At 43.1% G+C, this 22,938-nt stretch overlaps 1 protein-coding gene across 5 annotated transcripts in view; it reads right to left on the bottom strand.

Annotated features, from left to right (window-relative positions):
• Positions 1-22,938, bottom strand: part of NCOA1 (nuclear receptor coactivator 1) — a 193,297-nt gene that overhangs the window by 118,642 nt on the left and 51,717 nt on the right. For 4 of the 5 annotated variants that reach the window (XM_061990185.1, XM_061990187.1, XM_061990188.1 and 1 more), the window contains exon 2: positions 19,550-19,718. The exons of the other annotated variant lie outside the window; for it this stretch is intronic. The gene's annotated coding sequence lies outside the window, so the exon portion shown is untranslated. The remainder of the gene's footprint in view (positions 1-19,549; positions 19,719-22,938) is intronic. 5 annotated transcript variants of the gene reach the window in all.

The raw sequence follows: 22,938 nt of genomic DNA, 5'->3' as shown, positions 1-22,938 counted from the left end.
GGAGGAGGAAGAGGAGGAGGAGTAGATCTTCCTGCCACGGCCAGATCTGGACCAATGCAGAGATTTGCTCTTGCTGAAGCATCACTCAACACATTCCTCATGGAGTAGCACCTCATCCAACACACACAGGCAGAAGGGACCCATGAACTACGACAGCCCAATGCCTTTGACATCTGAATAACTAGGTGGTGGGTGCTAAGGCTGCTTTAATTGAGTTGGGCTACAATCCTGATAAAATTTCAGATTTGGCACAGAGCAAAGCCTTGTGAAATTCCAGGATGAGTTCACCATTCCTCAAAGCACAGCAAGTAGAAGCATCTCAGGTATTGTAGAAGCATCTCATGGCCTTCAAAGCACAAAGAAGACAAACAGCCCATGCAGCCTCTTAAAAAAGCACACCCATTAGAATAAGAGCAGCATTCTCAGACACAACAAAAATACATCTTGTTTCTCTCTGCCTCCTTGTGCCAAAATGGGACAGGATTTTGCCCAGAGTACATTTCAATAAACTTCCACATGCCAAGTCCCTGCTCTGCCACGTGCCAGGAAGAAGTCAGCTCAAGGACAATGGCCAGAGGAGAGGTGCACATACCTCATTTACAACTAGCACTAGAAAATAAACAGCATTTTATAAAAGCAAATATTCCAACAATCTTTTTTGCCTCAGGCCTTGATGGAGGGGAACCTGATTGAGCAGGGGCTTGGGCTCGATGAGCTCTGCAGGGTCCTGCCAATCCCCACCATTCTGTGATTCTGTGAAAGAATGCTTAGTTTCTTTCTAAATTGAATGCATACACTCTCCCACCCCCTAAATGGTGGTTTGTGAGGGACTGTGTGCAGGGATCTTGTGTTTAGTCTCACTTCAGCATCTGCTTGACTGTTGCCTTACAGCAGAGACCCGATAAACCCACCCGCAGAGTGGAGCAAAAGAACCCTGCACATTTCAAACTATCTGATTTGAAGACTGTTTTTGGAAGGCTGGGAAAGCAGCCAGCTCTCCTGGGAGGCTGCCCCAGATCTGGAGCAGATCTGCACTGGCCAGATCCTGCGGGTTGGGGGTTTTAATGATGAGCAATTGCCTGACAATGATGAAGTACTTTTGTTTCAAGAGCTCACTGCTGCTTTGCAGAGCCTAACCCTCTTAAGCAGATATGCTGGAGTAATGCTTAAACAAAGAGAATAATCCACCAAGTCAGTTCTAACTTGTTAAATTCACCTTCTCATCTCCCTGGATGTAGGTCCAAAAATGTGTTTATTGTCACTCTTTGCATTTTCATAGACGTGGTGCCCATATCAAAGTATTTTAGTGGCGTCCCAACTTCACAACACATCTATCTGGTAGATACTACTTTCAGAAAGAGTAACAAAACATAATTTTAAAGGGAGATTAGCTTGCCAAGAGCTGCTAAGAAATACAGGAAAGAACTTGAATGATACTTTCTTTATGAACAACCTGCATTTAATAACCCAGCAATCCTCAGCTCATGCCTTTCCTTCTCCAACAGCAAAAGGAATCAAAGCAAATAAGAAATTACTGCAGACTGGTGAGTTTTTTTGGTGTACGGGGCTTCATTCCTTCCCCAGAAATTCCCCGAGCAGAGAAGACAACTCCTCCTTCCCAAGCTGTTCAATATAGAAATCTCAAACTTCAGAGTGCTGGTGACATCTCTGTGAAGATGTGTCTTCCTAACAGCCCAACCTTTGCAGACACCAGAAGGGAAATGGAAGATAAATCCCTTTCCTCAGACACTTGAAGGTTGTTCTGTGCTTGTGCTGGGACTACAGGAAGGACTCTGCTTCCCAAAACCTGGAATAAGTGCTAAAACACAACCTCAAAGGGCACACCCCAAAATAAGGTGATGGAGTTGTTTTAAAGCAAACTGAAAAAAAAAAAAAGACCATGATAGTTTGAAACTTCAAGCAAGCCGTCTTCTGGCTCCTGCCCATTCACTATGAAACTGGAACACAACTTACTGGGATGGAGAGAACAGAAAGGGGATATGGGAGAGCAAATCAAAGTTGATGATGGTGGAAAGCAGTCTATTTTGCATTGGTCTGGAGGAGTACAAATGAGGCAGAAATTCCATACTCCAAAGAAGTCTCTGCTATTCTCATAGAATATGGATTTTCAGACCAGAAAACACAGGAAGATAATTTAAGCTCCTTGCCCAAGATCAAGTATTGTCAGTGGTAAAGCAAATTTCTGACCCATCATTACTGCAATCTAACCTCTGGATAACACCTGACTCTCCATAAGATTGCACACAACAATATCCTGCTTTTAAATCCTGGTCTGCAAGGAACAAAAATCACCAACATACTCTCATGCATCATATAAATGCTCAGAGAATGAAAATGAATCACAGCCGGAAGGAAAAATTTATCAGTTTAACGTAATATTAATTACTGTTTCTTGTGATCAAGAAGGAACTTCAGCAAGAAGCAGAACCGCTCTTATTTGCCAGGAGCACCACAGAAGCTTCATCCGATATTGCCCTGGGGATGAACAGACTGGGGTTACATGCCCAATTGAGTAATTTCCAAGTACCACCTGCATCTCCCGAGCACGAGTCACAAAGATGCTCAGCTTTCCAATCTCCAAAGGGCTGCACAGGAAGCTATTAATGCTTTGTACCTTTGGAAACAAATTCAAAGCATCCTTAGTCACCTAGATAAGAAATCAAGATTCCAGCCTTAGTTCTACCATTAGAACTGTAGAATGGCTTGGGTGGGAAGTGACCTTCAAAAGTCATTTAATGACAATCCCTTTGCCATAAGCAGGGACATCTTCAACTAGATCAGGTTGCTCAGAGCCTCATCCAATCTGACCTGGACTGTTTCCAGGGATGGGGCATCTACCACCTCTCTAGGCAACCTGTGCCAGGGCCTCATCAGCCTCAGTGTAAAAAAATTCTTCATTATATCTAGTCTGGATCTGGCCTCTTTTAGTTTAAACCCAACACTCCTTGTCCTGCAGCAACAGACCCTACTAAAGAGTATGTCTCTATCTTTCTTATAAGCCCTCTTTAAGTATTGAAAGGCCACAATAATGTTTCTCCAGTGCTTCAGGACAGGCTGAGAGCTATCTCCCTCAGCCTGTTCTTATAGGGGAGGTGCTCCAGCCCTCTGATCATCTTTGTGGCCCTAAAATGTGTCGCCTTATACCTCCATAAGAAATGAAGTCTTTACCACCATTTGCAATGTGCTCTGGAGCTTGACAGAAGTGCAAGCTCAAGGCATGAACATTTTAGGTTATTAATCCACCATTTATATCAAGACCTGCCACTACTGACACTATTTTACTACTCTCTTTTTACAGAAAAGCAGATATGCAGAGCAGATATTACACCAGCAACTACACCACATGCAAGGATGGGCTCCTCCTTTCACTGTCATTCCAGCAGCACTGGCTAGAAGTGAGTTGAGGTAAATGCACAATGCCCACACCAAGCTCCACTTCAGTTTTGTGCGGTGTAACTTGCCAAGCTGATGAGACAGGGGATCCCAAAGATGGAAACCAACAGCCTCACGTGACTTCTTGATAAAGAGACTTCCTCAGATATGTGCTTAGTAAAAACAGAACAACAATAAAAGAAAAAGAGAAATTGCTCAATGTAACAGTTGCTTCCATTTTCAAGCTTTTCGAGCTACTGAATTTTCAACTGCAGCTATAGGAAAGATGTTCTATAAGGTTATATGAAGAGATGTCATTTGACTCCTAGAATTGTTAGGGGATGTCAAGCATGGAGTACTACTGGTAGCCCACAGAATGGTCCAGGTTGCCCAGGTTAATATTGCCATTTGCTTCAGGTGCAAGTGCTGCACCCCAACAATGCTTACAGTACAGTAGTCTGGCTTGGAAAGGACCCTGGCCGCTTGACATCTAATTAAATACCTGGATTTTAAGAAGCTTCGGTGACAGAGGCAGACAGCACCCACACTTCATGACCAGGTTTTTCCAAATACTATTATCTTCATGCAAATGCAGAAATGACTCGTGTTTTCTTGACTATTTATCACGTTCCTGATTCATCCTGAGCACTGCATTTCCATCCAGACAGATTTGCCAAGCAACACATTTGAGGAACATAAGGATTTTATAGGTTTTCGTGGGTTTGTTTGTTTTCCTTAGAGACTTGCCTCTCGACTCAGATCCAAACCCTTAACCCAAAACCTGGTATACATCTAAACACCACTTTCTGGTTTTGAGGGAAAAGCTTACATCATTTTGCAGCTGCATCCCACTCCCTGGGGAGGGAAAGCAGCCCATTTAGGGTGCTGGGGCAGCGTTTTAGCAATACATTTATTCAACACACAGTGTATCTTTTTTTTCCCTTTTTTTCCTTTTTTTGCATTAACGTAGAAAAACTGATCTGCTTCTGCATTATATAATTTCTACTTATGTTCTCCTTTAGGCTTTCTCCTTCAAGCAGGCTGCAGAGAGCTCAGGAGCAGGAGCTTTGCAACAAAGGCATCTGCCAAAGGAAGCTTGCAAAAGTTCAGGAGCACCCGCTGGGAAATACTCTCCCAAAATACATTCATTTGAACAGAAAAATAAGACTGGGCTTCGTTTTGTACTATCTTCCAACCACATCACCTCCAACCTGCATGAAAGCACAACAAGCCATTTTGTTTCACATGCACGCGAACGACTGACATGAAAAAAGCACTGCAGTGTGAAATGCAGAGTCCTCTCTGCTAAGCTAAAACTAAAGCTAAACCTAAGCTGAGCTGAAGCAAAACTAATGGTGTTTTGCAATCCCTTCACATGGTGCCAGGCAGAAGGTCCAACCTTGTCTGGTGGAAAAGGACCTGGGGATCAACAGCTGCCTAAACATGAGCCAACAGTGTGCCCAGGTGGGCAAGTAGGCCAGTGGCACCTGGCTTGTATCAGCAGTGGTGTGGCAGCAGGCCCAGGGCAGTGGCCGTGCCCTGTGCTGGGCCCTGGTGAGGCCGCAGCTCGAGTGCTGTGTTCAGTGTTGGGCCCCTCACTGCCAGAGGGACACTGAGGGGCCGCAGCGTGTCCAGAGCCGGGCAGCGGAGCTGGGGAAGGGGCTGGAGCACAAGTGTGCTGGGGAGGGGCTGAGGGCCCCGGAGGTGTTCAGCCTGGAGAACCTCAGGGGAGATATCATCACTCTCTGCAACTATCTGAAAGAGGGTTGTAGTGAGATGGGGGTTGGTCTCTGTGTTCAAGAATGGAATTATAAGACAAGAGGAAATGGCCTCAAATTGTGCCAGTGGATGTTTAGATTCGAGCTGAGGAACACCTTTTTCCCTTAGAGAGTTGTCAGCCCCTGTCCCAGGCTGCACAGGGAGGTGGTGGAGTCCCCATCCCTGGAGCTATTGCAAAGCCATGTAGTTGAGGTGCTGAGGGACGTGGGTTAGTGTCAGTGTGAGAGGAGTTGGACTTGATGATCTTCAAGGTGTTTTCCAAGTAAAATGATTCCGTGATTCTATGACCCACACCCTCTGCAAGCATAAAAGCTGTAGGCATTGATGCAACCTGCCACTCCAGTTGCTAATCCTTAGGTTTGCAAAAAAAAACCTCACCCCAATATGCACTTATAAAACAAACAGCAGAATCAGAGGTAAGGCATTAAAATTTTTAAAAAAAGAAAAAGGAAAGAAAGATGGAGAGATTGGAGTCCTAAGAATGAAGAAATGGGATGGGGCACCACCAATTGTACTCTTGCTCCAAGGAACTGTGGGGAAATTATGCATTGTGTGCACCTCCTGCCCTAAATATAGTAGATGTGTTAAAAAAAAACCATTTAAATGGAGAAAAAGGGCAAGCTCACAGCACAGAAATGAGTGTAAATGTGCCCAAACCAAGGAAAAATTAATATATCTTATAAAGAGCAAGAGCACAACTGCATGTAGCAAATGCGCAGAGTATAGAGAAAAAAACAGTAGTGGGTCAAGGGAGTCCAGCTCCCTTGTTGAGGGAACAGGAGGCTAAACTAATTAAAATGCACAGCCCTGGGAGAGTTTCAGGAGGAAAGTATTGCAGAAATGTCCAAAATGATGCTATTAAATCCCAGATATTAATAGCAGAAGAGATCCACAAGTATCTGTGCCATTAAAATGGAGGGCAAGGGATGCTCAAGCTGCTTCAAGAAGGGTTGCAAAGAAGCAACCACATTAAAGTCCTTTACCGAGGCTACTCAGCACTCCTTAAAACTGTTTCTACAATACAAAAATAGGCAAGTGCCTAAGAAAATCCAGGAAAATGGTCGGGCTGCTTCATATAAGGCTTCCCAAAAGTAGGACATCCTTTGAAAGACAAAGGATCCCACCAAGGTAACAAAGGGCTGTGAGCTATAAGCCCAGTGTCAAGTTGTTGAATTCTCGCCCAAAATTCTTCATTGCAAAAATGCTCCAGAGAAATGAGTACTTGCTTTGTCCGATGAATCAGGAATCATTGCTAATGAATTCAACAGTTCCCAAAAGTGCAAGGACTGCAAGCAGAAGACCCAATCTTTTAAAGAAAACATCAGCAGGGAAATAAAGAGGCGAGGAGAAAAAAAAAAACAACAAACAACCCCTACCTGGCTATAAATCACTGGAATTTGGTAGAAGATACAGTATCTTCCAGCACAAACCAGAAAAATTGAAGGCCAGTTTACATAACAAAATTTGTGCACATAACAAAACACATCCTCCATGCAAGTGTAAAGTCAGCATTGCAAAAACATTTCTGCAGGAACGTGCTGAAGCTGCCAGCAACATTTTGTTTGAGAAGGGAAGATGAAACTCAGTGTGGGGAAAAAAAAAAAAAAGAGAAAGAAGTAACTGGTATTTATTAAACTATTAAGAGGGGGAAAAAATTGCTAGATCGCAATGATCTGTAAATGTGCATGGGGCTAAATTCCAGGACTGCAAAACAGATGTGCATGCGATTCCTGCAGCTGCACAAACAATACAGGCAAATAAGAGGGCTCCAGCATTTCAGTGTGAAGTTCACAGTGGTGCAAGGATACGGCTTATTTTATACCCATACCATCACACTATGATATAAGGAACAGTTTTCTTTTCCTCTCCATAATTAAAGGCTGTAAAAACAAAGCAATGAAAAGGCTCAGCTGCAGCATGGCGCTCGGTAGCTGCTGCAGCACAGGGAAGGCTGAGGCTGGAGATGCTGCCTTTAGAAGATGTCAGCTATGTGACATCCAGATCACATTAATTGTATTCATATTAAAAAACATTTGGCCTTGGGAGCTCTTCTCATAAGAAATACAGACTATTCCTCCCCTTGCTCTAGAGGATGGTCCAGGGAAGGACACGACAGCTGCCCTGTCAAAGGGAGATGCCACTCTGAGTGGTTGATCTCGAAGGTGACATCCATAAAATCACTGAATTGTTGAGGTTGGAAAAAAAAAATAGAAGATTCTCAAATCTAACTGTTCTCCCAGCGCTGCCATGGCTTCCACTAACCCACATCCCTCATCCACAGCTACACAGTTTTGGAATCCCTTCAGGGACTGGGACTTTACTGTGGTCCTGGGCAGCCTGGCCCAGAGCTGTACAACCCTTTAAAGAAGAAATTGTTCCTCACCTCAAATCTAAACCTCCTCTGGTGCAAACTCGAGGCCATTTCCTCTTCTCCTGCCACTTGTAGCCCAGGAACAGACACCGACCACCCCTTACTCACCGGCCACAACCTCAACCTCCTGTCAAGGAGTCAGGGCAAGACAGTCTCCCCTCAGCATTCTCTTCTCCATGCTGAACACCCCCAGGGCCCTCCCAGCTGTTCAGCCCAGTCAAACCAGAGCTGCTCTGATGCAAAACCCTTCAGACATAGCTCTGATATTGACTGCTTGTCATCACCTCCCCCCACAGGGTGATTTTATCATCCCATGTTATTCGCTAATGTGAGTAAGCACGTGGCAATATGGGCCTGCACCTGCAAAAAGATCTATTATGGGCATCTAATGTGTATTATGAAGTCACACACCTATTGCAAACAGGATGAAGGAAATATCAAATTATTTTTGAGAAAAGCAGCACCACCAAAACCAAAGATCAATGATGGGAGTGATAATTTACTTGACAAGTCTGGTCCCTTATCTTTGTGTCAAGGCACCCAGTCCCCTCTTTCACTAAACTACTCTTAGAAATCACAAAGAATTAGCCTGTTATGTGTATTTTTAATTTTTACTCATCTTGTAAGTCACAGCTTTCAAATGAGAGCATGTCAGGGCTGAACTCCTCATCACACCAGAAAAGTTCACTGCAACCACCTGCAACACTCGTGAGCAAGACAAATCGCTTTCAGTGAGTCTCCCGTTGAGGAGGATGCCATCCTTACACAGTAGAGCAGACATTTAGTTAGCTGTCATGAAATATTTATTAGTCTGCTGATGAGTTAATTAAAAATTTTAATAAGATTTCAGTACTTACTGAAATTATTTACCCCATGTACAGCCACAGTGTTGACAATAGATGGGTAAGTGGGATATGGAGTGATTTTATTTTTTTAATGACTTATCTGCTTGTCCACAAATGCTCTAATCATTGCTAACAGCTGTAAAATTTATCTGTCCTTCATATTTAACATGTAAAGTACTTGCTAGATTGCTTCTAGCCTGTCACTCATTCAGTATTACACCATCACTTTCAGAGACTACTGCAGCATCCCAAACCCAGCCCTCGTGTACAGTAGAGGACTGATGAAATCCTTCGTTACCAACACTGCCATTAATAATGGCAAGGTAGAAAAGGTCTAGAGTTTAACGGCAGACCCTCTCAGGAAACAACAAAGAAGCAACATCTAATTGTAATTAAGTATTTTTATCTGCTAGAGAAATAAGGATGTGATGGGATTACCATTGTGTTGTGCAGCAATGGCATTCTTCATGGTATATTCATAAATAATATGCTTACACAAAGTGGAAAAGCTTCTTCCCCATTTTTACATCAGTCAGGAGACTGCTGTGCAGCTGTATTTTCCATCTAAAGATAGATGGAGTCCAGAGAAATATAGAGCAAAGAGAGCTCATTTGTGACATTATATGATTATATTTAAGAAAAAAAAAGGCTGCAGCTGTATCTGTAGATCATCACTCTGACATGTGCTTGGGTCTCTAATTACTTACTTTCACGAATTAAAGACATAGGAGAGAAGGATTAAAGATGAGACTGCAGAATGTGAGGAGACAACAAAAGTATGAAATTTGGAGGAGTCTCCCATTCAAGCGAGATGAGAGTCAGCAACATTCGGCAGCTTCGCTTCCCCCTCTTCTGCAGGGATCAAAGCAGGAAAAAACATTAATGCTCTGAAGTTACAAAGACGTATAAATACTCTTAATGAGCATTTTACAGTGCCGTGTGAGGCAGACGCTGTGACACAACCAACCAACGTTGAACATCCCCAGATTTCTAAATAGCTTCAAATTGGCTGTCAGTGAGAAACGTGCAGTAAAGCTGTATGTGCCCTCGCAGTGCAGTAAAGAGGAAGGGATTTCTACTAGAAATTAAGGTCATTAAACTCGACTGCTGACCACTTACATCACCACTAGCAACACCTTGCCCTTCCTTGACAACATGGATCTGGATTGTATTTCCTATAAAATTTTGCAAATTCCTATTTTCCTATTTTCATCTGCTGCACAGAGCTGCATGTCTGCTTTACAAACATAGAATCATAGAATGGTAGGGGTTGGAAGGGACCTTTAGAGATCATCTAGTCCAACCCCTCTGCTCAAGCAGGGTCACCTAGATCAGGTCGCACAGGAATGCATCCAGGCAGATCTTGAAAGACCTCCAAAGAAGGAGACTCCACACCCTCCCTGGGCAGCCTGTGCCAGGGCTCCCTCACCCTCACATTAAAATAGTTTTTTCTTATATTTAAGTGGAGCATTTTGTGTTCCAGCTTCTTCCCATTACCCTTTTTCCTGTTGATAGATACCATAGAAAAAACACCCACCATTTAGGTATTTGTATATATGAATGAGATACCCCCTCAGTCTCCTCTTATTCAGACTAAATAGCAAACAGTGTATATTTAAATGCTAAATGTTTTGTATCATGGCAAAATTGATTTTGAACCTCAGGGTGTCTCTGGCCTAACCTGCTCTGGGTCAGCTCTGGGGTCTGCCCTCACAGTGAAGAACTTCTTCTTTGTCTCCATCTGAACTACACTTGCTTTAGCTCCACTGAGCAGAATTCTCCATTTACAACTCTTGCAGAACACAAATAGTTAGTAACACTACCATGCTTTGTTTTAACTGTTTGTCAAGTTCTGGGATAATCTTTCCTTGCACAAGTACATCTATTTCCTTTGTTGTTCTTTCTTTTGTGTAGTTAAGGGGTTTGAATAGCCCATTCACATTTTTACTGTGCTTGTTGAAGTTTTATTTTCATTAAACCTTCCACTTCAAGTATGCAGTTTCACTTCTTTTCCATCTCTGGATTATTTACTGTTACAGTTGCCATAATTTTAAGGCTGCTTAAGTCAGAATTTTATTCCATTATCTTAATAAAAGATTTTTTTCCTTTCATTTGCTCCACATTCAGAGATAAGCAGAAACTGCTCAGTTGTATAAATCCAAAACACATACTATCCATCTGATATTTCGTTACTTTGTTATTAAAATTTGCTAATTAGTTTGCCTTTCCCTCTTCACACTTGGGCTTAAGACAGTAGAGAATTTCCTTACAGACAAAATTGGTCCCTTCTTAACAACCCATTCACACTTCTAAAAGGAATAGGCTTTCTCCCAGGTGACATTTTGATATGAACTGTAACAAGCAACAGGGCAATTTTCCTTTGATTTTGAATTTCATTTTAACTTCGCCAAGTATATTTTAATATACATTCTGCAGTTCATCTGGAGCTGGGATTTGTGACAGCTCCATTAAACAAATGTATGTCTTTCATTGTATAAAGAAATTCTGGGATAACAAGGTGGAGGGAGTAGGGGTGGGAAGGGAAGGCACATTAAAGTGAAGGCTTTATTAACCTCACGAGGCTTCTCAGAAATCTGCAAGGGGAGTCTAAGGTCTTCAAGAAAATAAAAGGAAAAAGCATCTCAGAGGTGTTTGCTATATATCCTTACATGGTTTTGGAGATATATTCCTACCTCCTCACCTTCTTTGCAACAGCTACTGCTTTCCTAATCCCTAACTAGCAACTCCAAAAGGAAAGTAAACTCAAGGAAGAGAGCAAATGTTGTAAATATAGAGGAAAAAAATCTGATTTTTTGGGAAAACATCACTTACCTTTCCATCTTAGAGGCATGAGCTCCCTGTGTATTAGCTACCCTAATGCCACACAAACCCAGGCAGTCTCTCTGCAGCCTCTGTATCTCACTCCAGCAGGGCATCAGAAAATGCAGGTAATTTCTCTGCACATGCTGAATTTCACCCCAAGTTGATAATTCTTACCAGGAATATAAGTTGAAGCTTTAAGAACAGCCTGCCCAGGGAGAGTGTGGAGTCTCCTTCTCTGAAGGCTTTTAAAACCCGCCTGGTTGTGTTCCTGTGCGACCTGATGTAGGCAGACCTGCTTTAGCAGGGGGTTTGGACTAGATGATCTCTAGAGGTCTCTTCCAACCCCTACCATTCCATGATTCTATGATTCTAAGATTTGAGGTTGTTTGAGATGCTGGTATTTCAGGGAAGACAAGGACAGGACATCACAGAGGAATGCTAATCAAGGATGAACAAAATTAAGATCTGCATTCCAAATCATTAGGATTTCATGGGTGTTGTGCTCCTAAAGCTTGCTTGTAATGAAAATTATTTACCAGTATTTCTGGTTCTTGGAAGGTACATTGTCCCCAGCTCACAAGACTGACTCAATAGTAAATAATGATTTAAACCAGTATTTGAGCAAAACTACCAGGAAATACTTTACATTTCAGGCCTTTTGTGGTGATAGCAGGTGTGTGCACGTGTGTTTTAATGCGTACACCTTCATTTTCAAACCACAGGAACTTAGTATCGAGAGGGTGTTTTTTTTCTGAGAAGCAGAGTCATGTACTTAGCAAAATATCTCCAACACTCAGCAACAACTAAGCACAGAGGTAAAGAAATACCAGAAAAAAATCTCACTTCTTGTCAGCCAAGTAGTAGCTCTTCATAGTAGTAGCTCCCAACTCTGAGGTTTTGTGTTTATCTCTTGAGAGTTTACCAGAAACAGATCTTACCTGAGTTATTGACAAGCATTTACTCAACTCCCATCAGCTCTAAAAATGTTTTTAGTGATAACCAGGAGATAAAAAAAGACTTCTCTAACTAAGAGCACAAGTAGTCATTACTAAGGGTTTAACCTGCCTAAAACTCTCCTCTTTCAAAGACAAAATCAAAAGTAGGGCAACAAACAAAAAGGCAGCTCTAAGCCCATTTCTTTGTTATTTTAGGGTCCAACACTTGAATACAGCACTCGAGCTGCAGCCTCACCAGGGCCCAGCACAGGGGACGGCCACTGCCCTGGGCCTGCTGCCACACCACTGCTGATACAAGCCAGGGTGCCAATGGCCTTCTTGCCCACCTGGGCACGCTGCTGCCTCATCTTCAGCCACTGGCACCAAATCCTCTCCAGCTTTCCAGCCCCTCTGACCTAGCCTGGAGAGTTGCCCTGGGTTGCTGTGGCCCAAGGGCAGGACCTGGCCCTTGGCCTTGTTGAACTTCGTACAATGGGTCTCAGCCTATTGATCCAGCACCCACAAAAGTTTGCAGATGACACCAAGCTGAGTGGTGCAGTTGATTCACTAGAAAAAGAGATGCCATGCAGAAGGACTTTGATGAGTTCAAGAAGTGGCCACATGTGAACCCCATGAAGGCCAAATGCAAGGTCCTGGACTGGGTTGGGGAAATCCCCACTATCAACAGAGATGGGAGACAGGGAGGAAGGAGGGAGGGAGGGACAAACTGTTCCCCTGTGAAGAAGGACTTACACGTACTGGTAGACGAAAAACTAGACATGACCTGGCAACGTGCCCTCACAGCCCAGAAAGTCAACCATACCTTGGGCTGCATCAAAAGCAACGTGGCCACAGGTTGATGGGATTCTGCCCTCTGCACCACTCTCATAAGACTCCACTTGGGGTACTGTATGCAGCTCTGGGGTCTTCAACAGAAGAAAGACATGGAGTTGTTGGAGCAGGTCCAGAGGAGGTCACAGAAATGGTCAGAGGGCTGGAGCACCTCTCCTACAAGGAAAGGCTGAGAGAGTTGGAGTTGTTCCATCTGGAGAAGAGAAGGCTCCAGAGAGGTTATTGTGGCATTTCAGTACTTGAAGGGAGTTTCTAAGAAAGATGGGGATACACTTTGTCAGGGCCTGTAGGTATAAAGGGAGATAAAAGTTTTAAACTGAAAAGGTATAGGTTTAAACTGGACATAAAGAAGAATTGTTTTGTCATGAAGATGGTGAGACACTGGAGTACATTACCCCGAGAAGTTGTGGATGTCCCACACATCCCTGGAAGTGTCCAAGGTCAGGTTGGACGGTGTTTGAGAAACAAAGATGTCCTTGCCAATAGCAGGGAGTAGGACTAGGTGAGCTTTAAAGGTTCCTTCTGACCCATTCTGTGATGCTATGGCTCTAATCCTGCCACCCTCTGGAACCTCTTCCATGAGCAAAAAAAAAACCCAAAAAAATAAAACCAAACAAACAAAAAAAGAGCAGAATTTCTCACACTTCTCTGGCCTACTGAGAGCTGACAGCTAATGGGAAGCCCCACACTGAAGAAGTGCCCTTGAGAAGGTCAGAGCAGTAGCTAACATAAACTGACAGGAACCAAAATAGCTAAAACAATGGAAGAAAGTAAATAGGTACCGATTTATAACCTTATATCCACAGGAAGGGCTTGTACAGTAAATATTACATTAGGCAAATAAGACCAAATATTTAAGTCCTGAAAAGTGATAGACTCATTTCAGTGTGGTTTTCAATTAAATAATACATCACCTTTGTGGCCCATGAAGTACAAATTCCTCGAGGGCAGCACAGAACTCAGGAGACTAAAAAGCCATTAATATATCCAGCACCATTTACTGTCCTCTTGGGTGCTGATTACAATACTTCTCAGTCAGGACACAAACACATTTCTACCTTGTTTCCTCAGCACAGCAAGAGCTACCTACATTTTGGGGCTAAAGAAATGATGAATTACACTTCCACTGTTCAACAAACCACTACAAACCTTAAAACATGCATTAATGAGGTGGATGGAGAGCTGGCTGAACGACAGAACCCAGAGAGTGGTGATCAATGATGCTGAGTCAAGTTGGAGGCCTGTGGGCAGTGGGGTTCCACAGGAGTCAGTTCTGGGGCCAGTCTTGTTCAACGTCCTCATCAACAGCCTGGATGAGGGGACAGAGGGATCCTCAGCAAGTTCCCTGATGGCACCAAACTGGAAGGACTGGCTGATTCACCAGAGACTGTGCTGCCATTCAGCCAGATCTGGACAGGCTGAGAGTGGGGCAGAGAGGAACCTCCTGAGGTTCAGCAAGGGCAAGTGCAGAGTCCTGCACCTGGGGAGGAACAAGCCCCTGCACCAGGACAGGCTGGGGGTGACCTGCTGGAGAGCAGCTCTGCAGAGAGGGACCTGGGAGTGCTGGTGGGCAGCAAATAAACATGAGCAGCAACGTGCCCTCATGGGCAAGAAGGCCAGTGGCATCCTGGAGGGCATCAAGAAGAGTGTGGGCAGCAGGTGTAGGGAGGTTCTCCTCCTCCTCTCCTCTGCCCTGGTGAGGCCTCATCTGGAGTCCTGTGTCCAGTTCTGGGCTCCATAGCTCAAGAGAGACAAGGAACTGCTGGAGAGAGGCCAATGCAGGGCTACCAAGATGCTGAGGAACTGGAGCAACTCTGTGATGAAAGGCTGCGGGACCTAGGGCTGTTCAGCCTGGAGATAAGAAAGCTGAGGGGGAATCTTATAAAAACAAATACTTAGGTTTAGATTGGACATAAAGAAGATTTGTTTTATCATATGGATAAAGAGACACTGGAGTAGGTTACCCAGAGAAGTTTTGTATGTTCACACAGAAGGGTGGATATTGAGATGTTGCTGTGAGCCTTTTTTCTGTAGCATCTAGTGTCAGGACAAGGAGTAATGGGCACACGCTGGAACACAGAGTTCCACTTGAACATGAAGAAAAACTTCCTTACTGTGGGGGTGAGGGAGCCCTGGCCCAGGCTGCCCAGGGAAGGTGTGGAGGCTCCTTCTTAGAGGTTTCCAAACCCGCTTGGACACACTGCTGTGCCTCCTGATCAAGGGGAACCTGCTTGAGCAGTGGCTTGGGCTGGATGAGCTCTGCAGGGCCCTGCCAACCCCTACCATCCTGTGATTCTGTAATACTGTACACTGAAGATGATGACCAACTGATCACTGCAGAAGTGGCTGTAGCAGATTAAGATGTTCGCATTCTGAGGCTGTCCTTGAAGAGGATCCAACATTCACAGATGAAGAGCTCACAAGAGCATTTCTCACTTGCTTGGGTTGAAGAGCCATTGGAGAGAGCTCAGCCCAGCACTGCAGATGAGGAGTGCTTTCAATGAGTCTTTCTGTTGGATGAACTCATGGACACCACCAGCTTTGCCATGTAGGTAGTGACCAACGGTGAACGGTAATAACATCTCAGATCTTTGCAGGGTTTCTGCAGCTGGCGTCTGGTCATTGTCAAAGAATTAGGCTTGATTTGCACAGAAATGTGAAAGTCTAAGAAAAGGATGCATTTTCATAAAATTGCTAGGAGTAGTAAGGCAAATGGATGAAGTAACCTGTTCCACAAGATAAGCAAAGTTGCAATTGGGATACTAAAACCAAGAAGGCAAAATAGATCTAATCAAAGCTCCTGGGCAAGCAACGGTTAGTAGAAGCTGACAAAATCCTTACTTGGACATTCTAATTTTTGGAAGGAACTAAGCATCAAAAGTTCTACTTAATGGAAGAGATATGTGTCTCAAGAATTTTCTGAATAAACAAAGCAATCTGACTCTCCAACTATAGGATTTACATGTGAAAACAAGAGTATCTAATGATATTTTTAGAAAAAAAGGAACGGAAAGAGTCCTCAGATGTGAAACTACAACCAGCTCCTGTATCAAAACAGTTCTTCCTTATCCTCATACAGAAGAGTCAAAGACATTAGCAGACATTTGAGATCTCATCCACTGTCTTCTTCTCAATATATGCTTGAAACTTTTGTCTTCAGCATTACACAGGTGCCTCTAACACACAAACATCTAACAGAAATAGGTATTTCAACATTAGGCAATCAAGGACTGCAGTAGAATTAAATGAGCAAATAAAACAAAACAAGGAGGATCACTTAAGACTTGAATACCTTCAACAGAGTGAATGCTTTTAATAGAAAAAAAAGTGGTTTTTTGCTAGTGACAGTTGGCTATTACATCTTCACTACAAATATTAAATGTGTTGGGGACCTCCATGTGCTCATTTTGAACTTTTTCTAACCCAAAAAGACTCAACCCTTCAGCATCTATATTTGGCAGTCTAAAGAGAGAAATACATCTCCTGTTATTTGGGTTGCAGATTGACCAGAAGAAGTACAAGAAGATTGACTTGAAGATGCGAAATTGGTGAGGGTGTCCTCTGCAAAGTGGCAGAAGCTTCAGACTTACCCCTGCACATGGTCCACACTGGTTGTCCTGCCCATTCTCTATCAGGCAACCTAGAGAGCCTTTTCTAGTGATCATGGCAGGGGTTTCTGATTTGTTCATGCTCTTTACTTTTTAAAAGTAAGGCTTCAGGAGTGCCCCAATGGCTTTAATTCATATGTGGCAAGACAAGTCTGGGATTTCTCCTTCCTAAGTCCCCAAAAGTGCTGCATGCATCTTTGTCTTGACCAGCAGGACTCAATTTCAAATGTATGGCTGAAACAACATCTCTCTCTAAAACTAACAAAAGAGGTAGAAGAACAGACAATTTAGAAGTACAGTGGCTGCCAAACCCGTCATCTGTGTCCTTTCTTCCCCACCAGCAGCCCTCGGGAAAAGGGAACGGCAAGGCAGAGGTTACAACTTCAAGGAAACTCACCTACGGTAAATACCTCTCAGGAGATACCATTTATAAAGTGTTGCAACACTTGAAAACATTGTTAACAGCAGGAAATCTATTTAAAGGGGAAGGAATAGGATCATTAAGGACTAAAGAGGGAGTTTCAGCTCAGCAAAGTCCTAGGGCTAGGGTGGGGGAGGGAGCGTCTCTGTGATTGCATTTACATTTTTTCATCTCAAAGCCCCATCATAAAGGGGATGGGAACTCAATCACAGCAACGGGATTTCATGCCAAGCCAAAAAGTCCGTTTGCTAGAGGAGAGAATGAAATTTAATAAGACAAGTGGGGGGAAAAAATAAATAAGGAAAGGCTGGGAGGTGCCAGGTGGGATGAAGACACGGCTCCCCTGACACAACCTCAGGGGCTACCCTGTCAGTCCCCTAAATTAGGGGAAATCCAGAGCAGTCAAGGAGGCACCTCACCCTGAAAATTAATCTAGAACTCACTCTTCCTCCCTGCAACGATATCCAATTTCATAGGTAAGAATTTAACCCTTCACTTGCCTGGACTGCATTCTTCAAGCTGCCTGACATTAAGAGATGTCTTGGGTAAAGCCTGGCCACAGCTGGGCACATGATTTGTACTGATTACTTTGGAGAGGAGGAGAGGGAAGAAGACAATAATGCTACATACAGCCCAGTCTGTGGCATGTTCCAGCCCAAGACCCTTGGTCTGCAAGCTCCCAGCCTGGGCATGTATTAATCAGTGCCTGGAGATCAGGAGGTCGGCAGTGGAGAGAACTCATCATCACCCTGCGAAGTCATCTCTTCAAAAGCTGAATCTGGTCAGACACCAGAGAACAAAAATAGACAGGAGTCTCAGAAGCTAAGATTTTTCGTTTGCATGAGACAGCTTACCCATTTCCAAGCAAAAAGTAGCTGTTATGTATGAAAGGTGATCTTTCTGCAATGAAAAATCCTGAGTCCAACTGTACATTTATCAGGCAAAGTGTGACTTAATAATTAACTCAGAACAGCACTTCCAGCACTGGACTGGGGCTCTGCTGGTTTCTTACCACTCACGGTCAGCCCCCTGCCAGCTCCTCCCCACCTGGGTGGCTGAGCTAACAGTCAGGAAAACACACAGCAAAACAGAAGTGATATTACTCCCAAATTTTACAACCAGGCCTAATTATTGCCTTCATTTGTGCTATAAATGGAAAACACAAAGGCAGACTGCAAAGAGCCTTGCCCAAAAACACAAGGCAAATACTTGACATCCAGATAGATGAGGGCAAGGGAGAAAGGCTCCTCAGCTACCAACATCCCTGCACTCCATCTTGAGCACCCAATTATCCATCCTCCAGCCTCCAAACTAATCAGGGGAAGACATCTAGAATAGAGGCACCAACATCTCCAAGCCACCACAGCTTCTCCTGCAGCAATCTTCCCTCTACAGTTTAGGGAAACAACCAACTCAAGGGCAGAAACAAGACAGCCAAAGCAGTCTATGGAGGACATACTACACCATTACCTTACGGGGACCAGTATTTGTATCACACTGAAGAGAAGCATAGGAGCAATGCATGCTCAGTCCAAAAGGAAATATCCCATTTCCCATTTCACTCCAGTCAAAACCAGATCCAACACAAAAATTTCTTGCAACACCAGCAGTTTCAGAGAGGAAATTGTGATAGAAGAAACATAACATTTCATCAGACAAAAGCAGCTGTAGCGATATATGTAATTTTTGCCTTATGGTATATCAGCTAGAAGCTGTTTTTTAGCAGGGGCACAGGTCTTTACCTCTCCTGCATGCTCACAGCCCACAGTACTAAGCATTCCAAGCCTTGATGGAGAGAGGCTGCAAATCCCATAGCCCTACAGTAGCTCCAGCCAACCCATCACCCAACCGCTACTTGTTTTACCACTTTGTTCATTTCTAAATTTATTCTCCTCTTTCTGAGTTACCACTCCATTACAACAATTTTCCTTTAAGATATTGCTGGCTGTGGGCAAAACACCAAAGTGTTCAAGTTGTTACATGCATCGGCTACTAAGAGCTACCAGGATGCTGAGTACATGTTTCTTGCTCTGGAAGTTGTAGTAGCCCTTCACCATAAAACATTTTGATTTCCCAAGTTTGTGACTTTTAAAATGCCTTCATTATGGCCTCACTTCACCTGATGAACACCACGAGCCAGTCTACAGTGTAACATTGACTTACCAAACCCACGTGTTACTCTTTAGCAGAAATCTTTGGCATGTCATTCTGCCACCGCAGCAATTAGCTATTCAATTTTGCAAAGCATATTGAGAAAGTACGGTTGATTCGAGCAATAATTTCCTCTTTATGAGTTTTTAAAACAACTCTCGTAGCTACAAAGGCGATGCAGACCGACTGCACACCTCATGTGTGGAAAACAACCCAAAGAATGGCAAGGACAGAGAAAAAACAGTGACTTTTGCTTTCAGCAGTCTCAGAATTAATTCTGCATGAAGAGGTGCTCCAGCAAAACCCACCTCCATGATGAGTTTAAACATTTTCTGCCAGAGGAAAGAAGAAACAGAGACCTGCAACCTTACCTCTATCTTCCCGAGGTGAAAGATGGTTCATGGGAAAAATCGGACTCTTCAGTTAATTAAACAGCAAAACAACAGAATCCTAGAGCCTCAGCAAATGCAGGCATCGACCTTCCATGGGCAATCTTCACATGAGCTCTTCTGATAGGGGATCAGCCTCAATTACTGAGCCCTGAGGAGGAAAAGACAGTTTGTCTGCTTGATCTTTTGTTTATCTTTCTGAATTATTAGTCACGAAATGCAATTTTCAGAGTTTTAAGTAGAAAACTAGCAAAGTTGAGGTCGACTATTAACTCGCAGCAGCATCATTAAGAGCTTGCTGACCTTCTCTATACTACCATCTGAAAGATACTTTTAAAATTTCATTGGAAAAGAACTCAAGGTTCCTCAAGCTTTAAGCTACTTAGAGAAACAAAATAAATGAAAGGTTAATACTCTAACTGATAAGTTTTTTTTCAATTCCTTCCTCCCTCTCTGCCAATGCCACTCCTAAGAAATAAAGATTACCCTCCAGAAAAATCACAGCACAGATATTGCAGCAAATCTGCCATAACGAGACAGCATCCACACAACTCAGGAGATAAAAACTAGCACCAGAAAATTACAGTTGATGTTTACAGCCAACAGGCTGCAGACCACCACTGAACTCATAAAACTCCAAGATAATGACATCCTTCCCTGCCTCACAAAGGCATCAATTGATGTTGTTACTAAGCATTAAGCTAGAACTGGACTGAGGGAGCTTCTCCAGTTCCTCCTCTTCCACAGACCTTCTGTATCCCCTTTGGCAAGCCAGGTAGCCTCTGAACCTGAGATGAGCATAATTATCTCTCTTCCGAAGTATGTACACCATAAAATGACATTAAGACTGTAGCACGTCCATTTTCTTCAGCTATCCCCTCTCCTGTAATTTATACCAGTCTGAATCTTGAGTAAGTTCCTCTTAAGCCAAATGCTACTATCTAAAATTACCTGTTGTCTGCAAAGACCTTGCTTGATTGAAAAAATTAAGCTTGTAAAATCAGGCCCTTTACATTGCAACGCATTGCCTGAATTCTAATGAAAAAGTATTTTAAAAAACCCAAAACCCATGGAAACACTGAGATGAGCTTCATAACCTTTCTCCTAAGCTATTCCACACATTGCAATTTCCACAGCCAAGTTTGATACCTGGCCCAGCAAATGCTCTGAGACAGAAGTCCCAATATTGCTTTTGAACATTAATTTGTAGCGGCTACAGGATGCAATTCATGTTAATCAACTTCAGACACCTAGGAGCTGTTTGGAAACCAGAGCTGGTAATTCCAGGGTCACTCTGCAGTCAATAAACAGGTCCAGAAATCTCTCCTTGGAGATGCTGTGTGGGTTTGCAGGTCTCTGGCAGCCCAATTCGCCTCAAGGTTTGGTCCCTGAGGAATCACCAGCCTGGGAGTTCACATTAAATTATTTCCAGGGTGTGTCTATTTTCTTTCTTTCCCTCTCTCAGGGTTACTAGGATTATTTGGTTAAATGTACACCTCTAAATCTGAGCATCTGAAGTTAGATGAGGGGAGTACCACCATTAGTTCCAAATCTGCTCATCCCCATTGCCAGTCCTGCTTTTACAGAAGAAATTACTTACAAGGACACAGTCATTAGAACACTGTCTTAATAAGGCACCCATCATTAGCAACGCAATAGTCTTGTAAGTCACTAATTGCAACTTATTCATGAAAAATCAAGTAGGCAAAAGGAGATTTCCAAAGCATTGGCAAAGAACAACTCTGGAAGCTTACGGACCTGCATCCCAACAGAGAGGTGAGCACATCCCAATGGAAGATGGGATGCCTGCCTTGTTCAGCATCCTTTTTTATACACATGTGCACATCAATGAACACAGAAAGTACACAAACTAGTGTAACACTCAGGTTTCCAGTCTGAAAGTTGCATTTTACCAGTAGGAGATAGTCTTTGAATTTCTAAATAACATATATGTCACAGCTGCTTTCACTACCCCTACAATAAATGGACCTAATAATGGAAGGAACATTCAAAACAGTAAAATATAAATAATAATGGAATCTTTAAGAATACGTTTCCAGATTCCCAGGGCAACTTGTGTGTCTGGAAAGGGATCAAGCTTCCAAAACTAAAAAGGAAAGATGTTCCTGTTTCAAAAGAATAAAATAACTCTTCTCAACCTGTCGCTTATGAAAAGGAAAGCAACAATCAGAAGGAAAAAATACACATGACAAAGAGAAGAAAAACCAAACTGAGTATTAAAATGCATCAGAAATGTAGTGATATGAAACACCAAGAGAAACAAAATGCAATGAGAGGAATTGCAGTACTCACAGGTTTGAGCGTGTCAGGTTATAAAAATTACCTAAGAACAGTAAATCTCAGCGATAGCTGAGTACTGAACACAGCAATCCCCAGCAATAGTAAAGGAACAGTAGAAGAATGCAACAAATAGTTCTGTTCATTAATTAAGAAAGAAATCAGATGGTATAGTCATGCCACAGGAAACATTTTCTACTCCAAACAGCAATGTAGGCAGATGCGAAACAAGAGATAACAGAGTTGGTCGTTTTGAGGGCAGGAACTCTTCAACTCCATCCCAGGGGCTTTAGAAGAACTGGACAAGAAAAAAACTCTGGAGCATTCATCAGAGCTTCCAGCAGGGTTAACTTGGGAGGTTTCGGAGCATTGGAGGACATGTTGTTGTGTCAATATTTTAAATCCATGATTGGGATGACCAGACTAATAACAATCTATCAGTCCAGCTTACATCCCAGGAAAACAAGGGAAATGCTGGTATAAAATCTAATTAGGAATTACAGGAAGTAAATAACTAATGTTTATCAACACCAAGGTCTTCAATCGATCGTATATGTTTTTATTAAGGCTACTCGACTGGCTGCAAAGTGTAACAGCTCTGATGCAACTTACTTACAGTTCAGTAAATCATTTAACTTCGTAAAATATGATTTCTCAAGCAACTGGAATTACATTACATAGCGTGGACTATATTAAAACAGATTAATAATTGGCCAAGTGACAAGTCATAAGATATAACTAGATCAGCATTAATCACGTGCTCATGCTGAAATCCCAGAAGGAGCAATTCTTGCCTCCTGCATTACTCATCCTCCTGCAAGCCATGAGCAAAAGCCACTGCAACTCAGATTCACGACAACTCTGAAAGCTGCAGATAGCAAAGGACACAAGGTCTGGATCTTTTACTGATGTGACTACAAGCAAAGACCTTCCTGGTGTGTCTTCATCACCAAACACAAATTTGGAGCAGAGAATCTTCCAATTCCAAATGGAATGTAACAGAGGAGGGACACACCAGCAGTCTATGAAGGCAGCAGCAGCTTGCTCAGTGTAAGAACAAAGGGGCAAAAAAT

The sequence above is a fragment of the Colius striatus genome, chromosome 2 (genome assembly GCF_028858725.1).
Source record: "Colius striatus isolate bColStr4 chromosome 2, bColStr4.1.hap1, whole genome shotgun sequence".
In the NCBI taxonomy this organism is placed as follows: Eukaryota; Metazoa; Chordata; class Aves; order Coliiformes; family Coliidae; genus Colius; species Colius striatus.
The sequence above is the reverse complement of the archived record's forward strand: the minus strand, read 5'-3'. Positions and strand labels throughout refer to the sequence as shown.